Source organism: Pleurodeles waltl, chromosome 11 (genome assembly GCF_031143425.1).
Source record: "Pleurodeles waltl isolate 20211129_DDA chromosome 11, aPleWal1.hap1.20221129, whole genome shotgun sequence".
NCBI classification, from domain to species: domain Eukaryota; kingdom Metazoa; phylum Chordata; class Amphibia; order Caudata; family Salamandridae; genus Pleurodeles; species Pleurodeles waltl.
This window is the reverse complement of record NC_090450.1, coordinates 161,423,980-161,441,976: the sequence shown is the minus strand read 5'-3', so window position 1 is coordinate 161,441,976 and position 17,997 is coordinate 161,423,980.

The following is a 17,997-nucleotide window of genomic DNA, read 5'->3' as shown; positions in this document are numbered from 1 at the left end:
AACGTTTCGCAAACTCTCTCTTTTAAGAATCTGTGTGATTTGACTAGTCTGCTTAGCAAAGTCAAAATAAATTGACGGTAAAAGTTGGCCAGACCTAAGAAACATTTAGTTTCTCTGACGAATGAGGGGGGTGGCCAATCTAGAATTGTCTGAACCTTCTCTGGATCCATTGAGATACCAATCTGACTAATGTGGAAACCTAAGTATTTCACCTTGGTCTTATCAAATTCACATTTCTCAGGTTTAGAGTAGAGCTGATTGCCTAAGTCTGTTTAGTACTTGCTTTACGTGTTCAGTGTGGAGTTCAGGGTGTCTGGAATATATAAGGATATCATCTAAATACATCACTACAGTGTGATTCAACAGATTGGAGAATATCCTATCCATGAATCTTTGAAAAACAGAGGGGGTGTTTGTTAAACCAAAAGGAAGTACCCTATATTTGTAATGACCAAAGGGTGTTAGAAAGGCAGTTTTCCACTCATCTCCTTCCTTAATTCTTAAGAGATGGTATGCTCCCCATAGGTCTAATTTTGTAAAAATCTGTGCCTCCCTAACTGCTTACAATATGTCTTTAATGAGAGGTAGTGGATATTGGTCTTTTATAGTGATTTTATGTAATCCACGAAAGTCTATACAGGGACGTAGATGCTTTGTCTTCTTGGGCACGAAGAAGAGGGGAGCCCCAGCAGGAGAAAAAGATGGTGCAATAAGACCACTCTGTAGATTTTCTTGCAGATAGTCCTTAAGTATCTGTTTTTCAGGTTCTGTAAGAGAATACATTCTACCAAAGGGAACAACCGCTCCAGGTTCAAGGAGGATGGTACAATTGTAGTCTCTGTGTGGGGGTAGTACTGATTTTGATGCTTTTTGGAACACATCTATATAATCCAGATAGTGACTAGGTACCCCTTGAATAGATTTCATGGAACACCCTAATTCCTGTTTTGTGGACAACATCTTCTTTGGGGACCAATAGGGTTCGGAGGCATAGCAATGGTCTTGACGGAATTTAGGTGACAGAGAAATAATTCTGGTTTCACCAATTGATGTATGGTTTGTGTCTCATAAACCAAGGTGTTCCTAGGATTACTGTATGATTAGGAGAGGAGATTAAATCAGAAGAGACACGTTCCTGATGCTTTCCTAAGTGTAAACATAGAGTAGGAGTGGTATTGATGACAGGACCGACTGATAATAGGGATCCATCTACACTATGCACTTGTTCTGGAATATCCTTCCCTAGTTGTGGAATTTGTTGTTTCTTGGCCCGGGTCTCATCCATGTAAATACCACTGGCTCCACAGTCTAATAATGCCAAAGCTCTTTCTTCCCGAACGTCAGGTAATTGCAGAGTAACAGATAACAGAAACAGGACAGTGGCACCTTCCTTGGAAGAAATTATGGAAGGTCTCACAGAAGATCCCATCCCCTCCCTTCTCACAGAGGATGGGAATTGGAGTTTCCCGAGGACTTCACAGGACGGACTGGGCAAGTGCGGAGCATTTGGCCGGCAGCTGCACAATATAGACATAATCCTCTTCTCCGTCTATCTTCACATTCACAAGTAGAGAGAGGACCATGGGCAGTGTCTGTTTGCGTTGGTTACCCTTCTGTAGTATCCCTTAATGCAGGTTGAGGCTCTTCAGAATAATGAATGATTGTACATGGGTTTCCTACATGAGAACGTCCGCAATTCTTTTTCTTTTCTAGACAATGTTCTTGTAGACGATACTCTATGGAGAGCGCTAAATCCATCAAGCTTCGGAAATCGTCCACTCTAGCAGAATGTACTAATTTGTCCTTTATTTTGTCTCGTAGACCTCTACGAAAAGTCTGTTCTACCCATGTCGTATTGGCTGCCAATTGTCTGAAGGGTGTTATATCTTGGAGTACATCAAATATGGGTACCTTGCTGAATGTCACATAAAGCTTCTTCTGCTGACGGCACCAATCCTGGACGTTCAAACATTTGTTTAAATGCAGTGACAAAAGCTGAATAGTCAGACAGCACAGGGTCATTGGAGGCTACTAACGGAGTCGTCAGGCCAAGGCAGGACCAGACAAGGCACTGATGAGATAACCCACTTTTGTTTTATCTTGCGCAAATTGTGTTAGTCGGAAGTCAAAATAGGTGGTCAGAGCCTCGAGAAATTCTCGTAGCTTATTTGGATCTCCTGTGAAATGAGGCATGGTAGCAGAGACAGTGGGAACATCTGTGGTTCGGGATACCAGGGCTTGTCGTAAAGCTGCATTTTCATTTCTTAATTGTTGCAGTTCCTGGGCTTGCTGTCGAATAGTTAAGAGTAGCGACTGGTTGGGTTCTGCAGCAGCTGTTGTGGTATTCTCCATTCTGCTTGACGAAGTCTGGTTCGTTTGGCATTCCAATCTGTCACGGGCTATTCGCCGTTTATGTCTTTGGTCCACTGGAACTTCAGCAAGGTCTTGATTCTTGCTGGTTCTGTCTTGACCGAGGTAAGGGTGGCCCTTTCTGGTAGCCACGGTGCTGCAGACGGCGGTACGCCAAAAAGCAGTCCGTGCCCCCCTGAAGAAGTCCCAGAGGAAAAACATCTAAAGCAGGAACTCCCTAGAACAAAAAAGAAGCAAAAAGGTAAGTTTTCCAACAAGAAATAATAATACTGGAAGAAGCTGGAAGAAGCTGGAACAGGCAAGGAAAAATAACTGGAGAAAAAAGTAGTAGGAGTGAAGATCACCACCAAAGGAAGTGTTGCAGCGCAAGGAGAACAAGAATCACTCACCTTATATACCTAAGAACAGGAAATTACCAACAGGAAGTAGAAAGTCATCATATTGGATTGGAAAAGAAACATAGGAACATATACAGAAAAGACACCATGTTGAAAAAGGTTTCTGAGGCATGCATGGAAAAAGAAGCCATGCTGGGGAAAAGAAAGAACATGGCTGCTGAATATGCACATAAAAACACGAGGAAATTAATAAAAAGAAAAGAAAGAAAGAAACAAGACAGGCTCACCAGGTAAATGAGGGGTGTGGGGGAAGGTGCCCAAGTAAATGTTGAGGGTGCACCGAGTCCAGGACTTGCCGAGGCCCCATGCCCAATTTGGGGCCTCGAGCGAGAAATTAAAGCACAGTAGGGTTGCTGCACGCCCTGCTGCTATGAACAGCGGCTGTGCCCCAGCTTAATGTTCGGCTCATGCCGCGGTCTGCCACGGTGCAACATAACGTGCCCTGAAATATCACAAAAATGGCTATACAACACCCTCCCATTGTTGGCTAAGATGTGGTTAAACAGCCTAGTCCCTAATCCAAAAAGAAACTAAAATGCAATGCTTCTAAACATATATACATAAACGTCAATTGTGACAAGCTAAGACACACTTGAGCATGTGAAATATTTGAAGGGGTCAAATTAAAAGTTTAGCAGTGGCACCAATAACACCAAATTTAAAAGTCAATGTCATTTTTGAAATCTCCAATTTCAACCACGACAATTGAACCAAGGAAATGTTCCATTCTGCAGCTGCTAATGTGACCAAATCGGTGCCAAGGAAAACCAAAGAGCACTCATGTTCCACACCCTAAGTTCCAGCCGAGGCAGCAGCATTCTGTGTTGTGCCCAATGTTAAGTCAAGTGCTGCATGATCCACAAAGGACACCTTATCCAATGAAAATAAGCGTCACATATAAAGATAAACTTTCAGTGCACATTTGAAAATGGACCAGAGGCATCGAAACATGGGCTGCACACAATCCAAAATCAGTATGACAAAGATCAGTTGTACTCCAGTTCTTCCAGGAGTGGGGCTCCGAAATTCTGCATCATGGATTCACGACACAGTTGCTCCAGTGGAAGTGCTTTCAGTCCACCTTTTTGAAATGGGACAGCCATTGTGATTAAAAAAACAGCAACAGCAAGATGCCACCTATTACAGTCAAAGTAATTAGAATTCCCACTAAAATACTTGAAAATATCGAGTGCATGGCTGAAGGTATTAAGCCAAATGTAGAGGAGAAGGTGAGAACGAAACCAGAACCAACAGCCTTAAAAAATGTGCATCCCAGTAATGCTACATGCATTAAAACTTTGTCACACGAGTTCACCAAATTGTCTCTGAAAGTTGTATTTAAAAGTGGCCGTATTTCTACAGATGATCTCGCCACTTGGAGCGCATAGGTCTCGCTTGCAGATGTTAGCGCCACATGTTTTTGAAACTATAAAGCTTTTAGTCTGCTGAACTTGTCAACATTTGTAGTTGAATTAACAATGTGAGGCCAAATATCTCCTCCTTTAGTCTGTTGTGTAGGAGGAGAAAACATTCCAGCAACAAGTGGCAATTTGGGAGACCAAGACGACACAAGCAATTCCAGCTCACATTCCACAACAGCTCTTACTGTTAAGAAGCATGCAGCTTCCATTAAAGACCACCTGGAACACAGGTCTAATCAAGGGGACTGGAACTCCCTTCAGATAGCAAGTTAAATTTGCTGCCAAAGTGTTACACGCCCCGTGCAAGGACAGCTGCCTACAAACCATTGAATGGCTCACAGAAGTCTTGCATTCAAAGCCGGTAAGAAAGACTTCTTTCATGCCATTGAAACATTTGTGCGAAAAGGGAAGCTTCCACACATAATGAAAGTAACTCTCTCCTAGCCTTTCATAGCTGCCTACTGGAATGTGTTTTAAGCAGGACGTGAATTGCAGTGTTGAAATAGGCATTAATAACCCCGTGTAATAACCATTCAGCAGATGGTACTTCAGTCACGGTAAAAGGCAACTTTTGTAACTTCTTGGTGTTCAACATAACATAAGTCGCTTCCTTCTTAGCCATTATTTATTGTTGTTGTGTCAAATTAAATGCATAAAAAATTTCACTGACATGTTGCCAAGGAACACAACCAGATTTCAGTGCATGACAACCATTTGTGTCCATTGGCCACAATAACCATCCACCAGGACGTGAAAGTGATGTGTTCCATTTTGGACGCACTCATTGAGCTGATCTTCAGTTGCATGAATGTATTTATGCCATTTGTAAATTTTTGCAGGGACAGGGATACTGGGCGAGTTCAAATCCCTTAATTTTTTACCAAGGCTAAACAATTTATCTGTTGTACAGTTTCATTTAAAAATGTAATTTGAACAGGTATTAGGAATGCTCTGTTTAAATCAATCGACTTCAGCCAATATTCAATATACAATATTCAGCCAATATTCATAGCCAATCAGGAAACAAAGGAATCAGAATAAATCAATTTTGTATCCGTTAATAAGATATATTGTATTTCCATCACTGACAATTATAAATAATGCATCACATTTAACATTGTGCCCAGAAACATATGCAAACATTCCAGAGTATGTTTTGAAACTCACCGTTGCCAGAGATGTTCCCATTGTGTGTAAGAAAAAATAGCCTTTGGGGTACTTGCCATGTAAATGTAATGTTGTCCATAATAATTATAACGGAACATAAATCCATAATTTTCTTTTGATTGATAAACATCTTCACTTCTACATGATGTAAAATATTCTAATTCAGATAGCATAGAATCAACTATTTTTTCAGCCCAATCTTCAGACACAACTCCTGGTCTTATTACATTATTCATTTAAACTTTAAATACATATGGGATTTGATTTACGTCCATTGGGCCATATATATCAAAAGGTACTTTATCCCAAACAATCCCAACAGGAATTGGTATAGCTGAAATGTTCACTAGAGACAAGGCTTTGCGGACCTTATAGGAGGAAAAATGTGGTTTTAGGACCTCATTCACCAATTCAACTGTAGAATGATCAGGAAGGTAATGACCACGTATTAGTAGGAAAAAGACGATGACAAACCCAGTCCAAATAAGGAAGGCAAGTACAGGTAATAAGAGCCACAGATAGTTCCATGGAAAAATGAAAACGTTAATTTTGAGCCAATTTATAAGCTTATGTGCTTTTGACAATCTTGTTGCAGAAGAAGCAGATGAGTCAGACAAAGTGACATTGACGTCGGCAAAATATCCAGAAGCAGTTTGTGCCAAAACTGGAGACGTGTTTGGAAGAGGAGAGCTGGCAGAAGTCTCCCTTGGTGGTTCACGGCAGACTATTCCATCCGTTTGTATTGAGTAAAATCTCTCCAGATTGTTGACATTGCTTGTCACAGAAGATGTTAGTGGGACTAATGAAAGAACAGTTTTCCACTCTCCACAAGCTCAGAGAGATATCAGTGTTGCTGCTCAAAACCTGTAGATGAACATCCTGGTCTGTCGTGAGAGGGACCAGGGGACTACCGAGGACTCCTCTAGGTTTGCAGTGCAGGATCGGCCATAAGGTGTTGCTTGACATTGTTGATGGAGACAAAACGTTTTCTTTTTAACTCAACAGCGGTGGTAGAATAACAGTTCTGGTACCGGGTGTTCCCAGGACAGGAATCGCTGCATGAAAGGAAGGTCTGAACTCCTTTTAGACAGCAATCTTTTCACGCACTAGATCCCCAACTTTTGGAATCTAGCCAGTAGGTGTTATTGCTTGATCCCTTATTCCAAAGGAGACGACACTGGCAGATCTGTTGTCATCACAGAACTGTTGTAAGTTCTGCAAGACAGTGACATGCTCATTTATGTCAAAAGGTGTATCTGTCGCCTCTGGGCCAGCACCATCAAGATCTGGAAGATACATTTGTGTTCCGAACAGGCATTCAAAATGGGTATGCCCTCCCAGGGACCTTCTCGGCAGATTATTAAGTGCTCTCTGGACTCAATTAAGCCAACTACAACCCATTCCCAATACTCTAGCTATTAAGGATTGCTTTAAATCCCGGTGTCTTCACTCCACAACACTGTTTCCCTTGGTATAATATGGAGATGAATAATACAGTTGGACCCCTAATGAAGCCATGGTGTCCCTGAATGCCCTTGAGTTGAAAGCAGGGTCCTGCTTTGAGTTGAATGCTGCAACGGCATATGTATCGATAAATACCAGCAAGTCTTTTAGAACAGTTTGAGCATCAGCTGACCGCTGTCACCATATCCACAGGCATCTGGAACAAGAATCAACAGTGACTAAGATTTATTTGTATGCACCATCAGGCTTTAAGGGACCACAATGGTCCAGGTATACACCTTGCATTGGCCTATTGGACACTAAGAGGGATGCCTGCGGTGGGCGTTTGATGTTGGAGCACTTTATTTTCTGGTAAATGTCACAGCAGAGGATGTATTGCTTGGTCTGTTTATATAGGCCCGGCCACCGGAAGCATTTCTGTAGAAGTGATATTGTGGCCAAGACACCAGAATGAGGAGATGCAACACCTTCATGTGCTGCATTGATGAGAGCTAATCTCTGATTTTGGTTGGGGATCACTCGATCTCCCACCCCAGGAATTGTCACAAAGGCAACATTCTATGCACTGATATAGTAGGAATATTTCGTAGGGTGTGCTTTTGGAAGAGGCTTGCCCTCAGCCAAATCTTTATGGTAACCTGAATCTCATTATCCAGTCATGTCTTAAATGAGTCACTGCAGCAATAGAATCCATAGCTACTGCAGATTTGGAAACTTCATCAGCCAAAGTGTTTCCTTCAATATGTACTCTTACACGTTGATGTCCCAATGTATGTAGTATATGAGCACCTGGTAGCTTTTCCTTCAGATCAGCCACCCTCTCCGACAGAGTCCTGTGTTTTATGGTGTTCCCCTTTGAGTCTTTGAACCCTTCAACCGCCAGTGATTGAGATAATCATTGTAGGACTGGACACAGTAGTTTGAATCACACACAATCAATGTGCGCTGTTCTGGATCTATATGTTCCAGTGCCAAGATGAGAACTTTAACCCCAGCCAACTGAGTGGTGCAGACTGCGTGTAGGTAGGTTGAGATTGGAATACACCATTCTTCTTCACTCCACTCACAGCAGTGCAAGAAGCTTAGTCTCTATGTTTTATACCTACAGCTGGTTGTGCTGAAACATCAGTGTAAATGACAATTTGGCATCTCTCAGTGGTGCAATGTTAGTAGGTCTGGGGTACTCCTGTTCGTATTGGAGAAATTCTTGTGTTTGTAGTTTTGGGTCAACATCAATGGCAGTCAGGGTGGTTGTCCATTGAATCCAATGTGGATATAATGTTTTAGCATTAGGAACACTTGTTTTGGTGACAGCCTCTACGGCCGGCACCGGTGTAACAACAATAATGTGTTTCCTTTGGACAAGTGGCCTCTCCCTAATGACAGTCATCTGTACAGCTGTTAGAATTGTTTCTGTGGGTAAAAAACATTGCTTTGTGCTTGAGTACAAATGTGATTTGTATGCCATGGGCACCGTGTCCCCCTCCTTAAAGGTGACATAGGTGAAACAAATGGCACCAGCTATTATTCTGACAACAACATTTGTTTTGTTGTCACCTGTGGGTGTAAGTGATTTGCTTCTAGCATGTCTTGCTGCAATTCTCTAAGGATGCACGTGTGTTTAACTGTCAAGTGTTTGCTTGAGAAATCTGGGCAAATTAAATCATTGAGCAGTTTTATGGATTGTGTATGATCTGTAATGCAAGTTCTGCCAAAGTTAAGAAACCAAGTAGTGACTGTAATTTCTTGATGGTATTTGATGGTTGAAGTTGAGCACTTTTTTCTAGAAAGTGCAGGGCCAGGCTCTTGCCTTCATTTGATAGCCCGTATCGCAAGAACAATACACTGAGAAAGGCTATTTTAGTTTTCTTAAACTTCAATGTGTAACCAAGGGCTGTAAACCAGAAGATAGTCCGATCAATCCTGGCAAGATGAATGTTGCTGGCGCCATCTGTGAGATAGATGTCATCACATAAGACAACGCCTCAGGATCAATATGATGCAATAATGATTTTGCACAGTCAGAAAACAACCCTGGGTTGTTCTTATAGCCTTGGGGCAAGCGGCAAAAATGTTTTTGGGAGCCAAATGAAAATGCAATCAGGTCCCAAATTTCATGAGCTAAGTTTTGGCAGAAAAAGCTGTAGGTAATATCCAAAGTTGTTTGTATTTTTTTGCACTATGTTTGTTGATGAGTGCTGTTTTATGTGCATTTTGTATCACATATGTGCATGTGTATATGTTTAAGTGTCTATAATCTAAGACTATTCTATATGAATGGTCTGGTTTTGCAATGAGGAATAACGGGTTATTCATTGCAGAAACACAGGGCTCTATCACTCCCTGATACTTGAGCTGAGTGAGGATCTCTCACTGGAGTTGTAGCCTAATGTTTGACAGGATCTTGGGGCTGAGGTTGAGGTGTAGGCCTACTAGGTAGTACATCATTCAGGGAATTCTTATGCCACAGTGCGTGGTTGCTGTACAGCGCGGGTGCCTGCGCCAAAGCCCAGTCAACAGCATATGCCTCTTTTACCGCATCTGGAATAATATCTGAGAAAGAAGGCAGAATTACATCTTCCCCATGTGGGAGCTTATGGATGTACTTGGGTGGCCAGTCTCTTTCTGCTAATAGGATTTCACACTTAAGTTCTTCCACAAAAATTACACTAATAGTGCGCTCTATGTCTCCCTCAATTTGGATATTTAAATACAAAACCTCATCGGGTCGAAGAATGCGCCATCCGCGGTCTCAACTACAAGAAAGTCATTAGTTGCTGTCACATCCAGATGATGTTTCAGACTCTGGTGACATATCGTGACTTCTGCTGCGGTGTTCAGCAGGGTCACTGGCCACGTCTTCAGCAATGTTCCCAAGTTTGGTGGCATGTTTTAGTGAAATCGCTGCAACCTTCTTCTATTTGAATTGTGGCTTCTGTTGTGGGGATTTGTCCTCCTTCTTGTCTGACGAACGCTGTGAGTCTTTCTTCTGTTTCTCGTAGTCAGTGCATTGCTCTGACTGGCCCACTCTATCCAAGCCCTCCATCCGGTGTGTCCTGAAAGGAACGAGAGGGACGTGCATCATTATATCTGCCAGGAGCCTTTAAAGTTTCTCTATTCCTGAGATTATATTTCCTTTCGGAGCTCTCTGGATGCGGAGAGCCTGCTCTCTGACTTCTTCTGTCATATTTTTGGTTTTGTTAATCCTAGCATTTTTTAGAACCCTTTTGTGCTTGTTTAGTACCGCCCTTAGGGGAGGTATTCTGAATTTCAGGCTTCTTTGGCTTGACTCCCAAACTATCCTGTTATATACTCATTTTCAGTAGTTGACGCTCTTGTTTTAATGTGAAATCTCTCAGAGCTGCTGGCGTATAGCAAATGCTACTTCTTCCCCTCTAATATCACAAGATATTATTGAGGAGAGTATTTGAAAGTTGTGCATCAGTTTCATCCCCAAATACAGGGCTAGAGTAGCTCTGTGCTCATTTTGAATTTGTTTTAATGCTTCCGGTAAATTGGCAAGTGTCAGGGTACCATTTTGAATGGAAAGCACATTTTGAGAATTCTATGTTTATCTTGGGGTCCCATGTGGGGAAACACATCTTCCAGGTGATTATTTTTTTGTGCTATCCAGAAAGGAATCATCTCACGTTCAAAGAGTTCTTTGCCTATGAGAGAATGTACTATTGTGGGTTAATCCCAGTAACGGCCAATTGGTGACCAGCTGGTGCAGCCCAGGGTGGGGCAGTATTCAAGAACCTCATAGCAAATTGTCCCAGTGGCCTGTAAAGTAGTACTAGTTCATTCTAAAGTGTGCATACATCAGCTTTTCCCTGGTAAGCTTCATGAACTTCCACAATACATGTGACTTTCCCGCCCTCATCTGTTAAGCCGTAGGCTACTAGATGTTGTGTTAATTCATATCTGACATTTTCTGGAATGTTTATGATGTTAGCCATGTTGAATAATTAGTCAAGCGAAGGAACACCAAATGAGGAGAAATCCTTTTAAAGGGTTCAAGCTTGAACAACCTACAGCCTAATAAGGTGCTCCCTTTTCAGCTCAGGAGGATTACCCCTAAGACCACGGATGTCTCCGTATAATGGTACATAGGGGACCTGCTGTGTGTGAGTCAGAGATACTCAGGATATCTGTAAATTAGTGCCAAAACACAATTGTGGTGTAGTCACGTTGTAGTTAGACTCTCGCTCCTAAGCTAGACTGCTGGTTTAGGGATGACCACACTTTTGTTTCTAGGCAATCAAGTGACTCCTACAACAAGTTACAACTGTCGGCCCAACCCTCCCATCTCACAAGCAGTACCTCACAAAAACTCAGACAGTAAAGGTGATTTCTGGTAGCCTTATGCATGGACTCTAGATTAGACCTCTCAGGGAAGTCGTGGTAGAACGGAAGTTACCCTTTTCTCTCGTTAGCAACAAGTCTCATACACACATAGGCAATGAAGGAGATGAAGGAGAGTTTTCAATAGTTTTATAGAAAAGACAGCAATTTACGATAACATGTATGTGCTATAATGATTAGGATGATAAACAGTAAAAAAAGCAGAATGGTGAAGATGAAAGTTGTGAATATAAAACCCCCCACCATCTTACAATAACCATTAGATGTAAAAAAGATTACAAGAAAGCATACTCTCTACCATAACAAGAGCTAGATGTGATAAACCTAATCTGTCAGTACCATGTCCATGAGAAGCACCCCCCAACCCTTGTTACCTAGGAATGAAGTCTCTAGGTCAGACTCCATGATGACACATATGCTGAGTTCTGCAGCAAGTTGACATGCAGCATAGATGGCATCTGGCAGGAACCCCTTTATACAGCACATTTAGGATCCCTGATGCAGGTATGTTCCTAAGCTACTGATAATGTAGCAGACTTGTGTCGACAATTGCATAAACAGTAAAAAAAGTGTGCATGATGTTCCTATCACATGTAAGTGAGAAAGGGACATGATGACAATACCTATTTATCTGACTGATAGTGACACCGATAATGATGCTTTCTCAGAATGACACTGATAATGAAAATCAAAACATTTCTTATAAAATGTAAGCAATAATAAAATAATTGGAATTAAACAGAGCATGCTAAATGGGTAAAAGGCCACTAGGTGATGGGAGCACAGGCCTGCAAACCAGAGACTATGCTCACTCCTGTGTCCCAAGGTGAAACTGAAATGGAGTCACCACAACACAGTGTAGTCGCGTCAGAAGCATCATAACACACCAATGTATTCTTGTAAGTCAGAATAGTAAGCAATTGGATGTGGATCCCAAAGCAATATGACCACCAGGTACCCTACGTGGTTAACTCATTTCCTTTGTGTCTAAGCAGGAATCAACAGCCAATGTAATGTAATCTTCATTCAAACGCCTGGCATGCACCCTCAACAACTTTCTGCAAGAGCAGAAACCTACAGGCAATATGATATAGATAGCAAATTGTGTTGCAAGTAGGCGACATGACTCTGAAGAAGACTGGAGAAATGAGCAACACACCACCAGCATGTCCTTTCAGGAAGAGGTCAACGCAAGTCCTCTGTGGCAAATTGACATCTCAGAAGCACAAATAAAGATCCCTGGCTGTGAACTCCTGATTTTCCCTTGTCGCCAAATATGTTGTGTAAGAAACAACATATGAAAACAGCAAAAGACGTTTTAATTTTAAATTATTGTAATAATACAAGATTCCACAGCCAGCCCCCCTTTATCTCCACGAAAACCAAGCTGCATATGACAAAGCAGTAGTTGGAAACCATGGAGAAGGAATGTAAAATGGTGATGACTGTTAAAATTAAATCATGTGCGAGGCATATACATACAAAGCAATCTAATTGTAAGGTCTAAAATATAAAAAAAAAATACTTGAAAGTAATGCAATAAAGCGCATAGCACTGCTTTGTATCACTTGTTGTCAAGAGGCATTCCATAGGTGGTGCATGGGTGTTCCATTGCAACCACTGGAGGTTTTTGATGAAAAAAACTTTTTACTAAAAAAAGTAGACAGGGTTTTGCGTCAAAAACATAGCACCCATTTCAACTAGGTGCTATCATGGAGAAATGTTTTAATTTCTTCTCTCTTCAACATTTTAAAGTTAGTCTAAGCACAGTATTTTGCACTGGAATGGTACCCTTCCAGTACAATCCCAATGCTAGACTCCAGAAGACACCCTTGCACTATAGTGCAAGGATGTGTGCATGGTGCACGGCACCAAATTGCTGCACTGGCACTAACTAGGAAGAGTGGAGGAGAGTGCCATATCTCTATAAACATGGTGTTCTCCTGCTCTCTCCTCCTGCCGCTGCAGCATTTTTGGCTGCTGCACTGCAATGCATGAGCATTTTGTATCTGGTCCCAAAGGCAAAATAAGTCTAATAATAGATATCAGGTATGTAGAATTATCATCCTTGATAGCCAAATAATGTATGTGTTAGACCTGACGTTCTTTTGTTTTTTACATTCTTGGTGCAGTCTTTCCCCAAACTTTGTACCTTCAGCCCTCCTGTTTTGTGAATTTCTTTTTTGTTGACATTAGGACTCTATGCACTTAACTACTGCTATCCAGTGCAAGTGCTAAGGTGATTGTGCTTGTTTAGAAAATATTATAATATTGGTCTGCACCTGATTGGTACATATAATTTACTTGTAGGCCCCTAGAATATGGTACTACATGTTACCCTGGGCTTGTAAATTAAATTATTCTAGTAACCCTGCAACAGTCATTGTGACACTCACTAAAGTAGCACTTTAAAACATGCCTCTGGCATACCATTGCAACCAGTAGTGCTTTTTTAAGCTGCTAATTAAATCTGCCAAAATTAACCATTACCAGTCCTAAACCTTCCTTTTTTATTCATATGTCACCCCTAAAGTAGGTCCAAAAAAGCATTGTATTTCAAAAGTAGGACATGTGTTTTTAAGTTTTACATGTCCTAGTAGTGAAAAACTCCTAAATTCATTTCTCAATAATGTAAGGCTAACAGTTGACTGGGAACGTATGTATGTCATTTTTGGACTCAAGTACATTTTAATTTAAAATGCTCTTTAATGGTAGGTAAGATTTTAAGTTACAATCCTGAAAATGGCACTTTTAGAGCATTGTTTTTTCTTGCTCTTCCCATTTGATGGCTTCCACCAGTGTTCTTTGTCACATGACTGTGTGGTTCCACATAGCGGTTCCAGTAGTATCCTTTGGTGAAGGATAGTGTTCCTCTTGGGTGTCCAATATGACCTCTGATGACACTTGTGGGTCCGACAGACTCGGATGCAACTTGTGATCGTTCAAGATCATTTTCTTGGGGGGGGACTCAAAAGTGGTCTGCAACGATTCCCCTGAAGTGGGTACTGACTTACTGAGTTGAGCTACTTCAGATTTGATGGCCCTGGTGCTGGTTCCAGGGGGGTCACCTGATGACCCTTGGAGTCCTTTCTTTGGCTTTGGGCTTCGGAGTGACTTGTCCTCAAGGCAGGAGCCACAGGCATTCTCCTCTCTTTGCTAGCCGAAGGTTTGGCAGTTGCAAACCAGCAGACAGTGCAGCCTCATTTTGTCAGGTCCAGGGGTCAGCAGGGCTGTCCTTCTTTGGTCCTTTCCCCAGTTCTGTAGTGATCTGAGGTTCAGGATGACGTATTTTTGCCCAGAAAATGCCTTGCAGAATGGTACAGTCACTAGCCAATGGGCTACCAGGATTCCTCTAACCCTGTGACAAAGTGTGGCAGCTAGCAACCCCAGAATGCACTATTCTGCCCACTCTCACGTTGCCCGAACACTTCCTCAGATGTTAGGAGTTTGGTAGCCTTCCACAGTGTTCTAGTCCTCTTTCTGTTACTATGAATGGTGGAGAGACAACGAAATCAAGTAGGACAAAGCAAAGTGGGGTGCCGGCTTACGCGCATAACACGCAGACGCAGTTATTTTAATATCGGGTGCATACCGCGCTCGTTTGATGAGCGTACTCGCATCGCATGGTAAAGAAATACAAGATATGGGTCAGAAGAAGGTAAGCGGGTGGAGGTGCCACAAACATTACCTTAGCAGTGCAATTTGGGTACTGAGATACAATCATATTGATAAGTTAAAATGATTCCATACTTTATTTTGGGCACTTGGAGAGGCTCTAGAAATACATGAGCGCTAATATGGATATAACCGGTTAGAAATTATACTCAGGAGTAATGAGGGTGCTGCTAATAGAATTCAGCAGTATAGCGCTCGGAATTGATTTGGAACCATACTGAGGGGCTAAAATGATCATATACTTCAATGTTGGCACTTGGAGCGGCTCCATAAACACATGAGCGCTATTTTGGTTCTTTTGGTTATATCCATTTAAATAACTTTATTTATGTTTAAACTAGCTGATGACTGATAGACATATATTCTAACCTTAACTTATCAGTTAGGACTCTGAATAATTACAGATAACATACTATACAAGTAAGTCATATAAGCTATTGGTGTTCTAGAGAAATGGAGAATAAACTATGGTATACTTAGATGGCCAATCAACTATGAACAAGGAATTTATGACAGCATAAAGATTAATATTTGGAAATAAGGAATCTAATAAATATTAGAACATTGGAATGCTGGAGGCTCCATTGAAAACAATGGAGTGCTGCGGGCTTTTACTGGCCGGTAAAAGCCCGCAGCGCCAACATTCCAATGTTCGCTTTGTTCACAGCAACAGCTGTGAACAAAGCCTCACGGAGCCCAAGGGGATTTAAATCCCCTCGCGCTCCGTGAACATTTTTATTTTTTTAATAGAACATTCTGCCCTGTGTGGCAGAATGTTCTAATAGCCTTAGAACCCGCTGTAGCGGGTGGATATTCACAGGTGGATGCATGTACACAGGGTGTGCACTAATTTGGAAACAGTGTGAATAATTGCATGGAAACTAGTATAATTCTCGCACAATATAATTAAGACATTAGGAATGTAACCACCTTTTAGTATTCATTACTTTACAACTTAACATAGAGTCTACACAGAGGGAATATTGCACAGATAATTTTCAACCAGAATATTGGAGATATCATATTGTCACCCACTTAACAGCCCATGATGAGCTAAATTAGAAAAATTACAAATGTGTTACTTTAAACTAAATTCTATGTCATATATTATCACAGCCCTGATGAAGTCTATCGGGAGATTTCCCTGACGAAACACGTGTTGGCTGATTTGATGAATATAAGGCTGTTGTAACGTGGAGATTTAACGCAAAGTTTATATGATTTGAATTTGGATGGATACTTGAAGGATTTTTGTTGGACTTTCAAAAATTATAAGGATCGCTGTGGATGACACATGGGCGTGTATAAGGACTGTGAAAAATTACAATAAATACTACATGAAACGATGAATACTGATTACATAATGTGAAATATATGAATGGTTAATGACTAGCTGGTTGAGTGCCTGACAATAACTAAATGTAGACTAGGCAACAGAGTGCCAACTTTCCAAAAGTTGCTTTTCCTTAAATGTGACACTAAATTCAACTTAGGCATAAAGTTGGGTCTAATGCCACTAATAATTTGATACGCCGAAGTATGCATTTTAGTAGTCCCATTCAGAAGTTAACCAGACTGAGAGTTTAGCGGGTAACTCTGTGTTAGTCAATGCGGCTACTAACTATTCCACAGCATAAATGACAATTTGGGGATTTTGCAGTTAGGGCATTATAACATATATGCCCTACTTAATAACAGACAGCTCCATGCCTTAGGACTCAGTAGGCCTTTCTTAGGGTGGACGTGGGGGCTTTACCATTAGTCAAGTTGAACTTGCAGTTTCAAAACTGCTCTTCCAGGGTGCAGTCACAGACTGGGAGCCATTTTGTACTTTGTCACACACAGGGTTGCACAACCAGTGCTGCAGCCCTGAGTGAACACTCTAACGTCATGCCCTGTTTACCATGGTTATCACACACTAGGGGTGTATAAGCAAGTCAGTCTCTGCCAACTGGGGTTAGCCAATTCAATATACCTTTTGTAATGTGTCAGAACACTGCCTTTGAGGTCTGGTTAGCGGGCCTCAATGTTCTCTCAGAGTCACAAAACCAGCAGCATCAGTCCAAAATTATGGAGGTGATCAAGCAAAGAGAGGCATTTCATTACATATGACAATCAGAGATTAGCCAATTTCTACAGTGTATGTACTCTAGGTTGAGTACATGCACTAGGCAATGGCCAGCAGTGCTCCAGTGTGCAGTATCTAAAAACCAGCAATGAAATCTAGCAAGAAATGCAGAGACCAGGCAAACGTGGTGCTTTGTCACACCCATTAAGCTCATATACAAAGAGCATATATCTTGAAAAATTCTCACAGTTTCCTGGATAAAAAAAATCCAAATAAGTACGTTTCCCTCTCCAGCAACTACTCAATTTAGTGGATTCCTCAATTCCCTTTAAAAAAAAAAAACCTATGTTTTAAAAAGGTCTACAAACAAATATTAAGTTGTTTTAGCTCATCTTATGAATTAGGAACCAGCAGACATTGTTCTCTACATCTACGTGCCAGTGAAAAGAGAGAAAGACTTCAAAATGGATGGTAGTCTATGTATAAATGCTGTATTTAAATGCTTTATTTTGCCTAATAATAATAAAAAATGGATAAAAATTGAAACATTATTCTAACTGCATTTAGGTTTTAAACATGCCTAAATGTGTTCAAATATGTTTGTTCAAAATTTTTCTAAACCATTTAGTTTATGAAATGATTATTTCTGAAAGAATCTTCCTTCTACAGCCTCCATGAAAGAAACTCTCTGTGTTGTATAACTTGCTGTCGATGTCAGATGTGTGTAGTGGTGGTTGGGGGGGGCAAATCTTGTGTTATGTGAACATCAGTTTTTCTAAAAACTTTACAATTGTGTGGGGAAATATTGTTCACATGGAGCAACTCTGATTGAGATGCAGATAACCTTAAAGAGGGATTCTCCACCCCATGCCAAATTTGAGGTTGGTCAAGCACATGTACCGGCTTAATCTATTTGTGTACTCAAATATTGGACTGATCCACAAAGGTAACTTAAAATTTTAAGTAATTTACACTTTTGATTACGTTTACTACTTTTGACTATTAACATAGTCCAAGTGTAAGTTACTGCAACTAATAAAAGCAGCAGTACATCCAGCACCACACATGG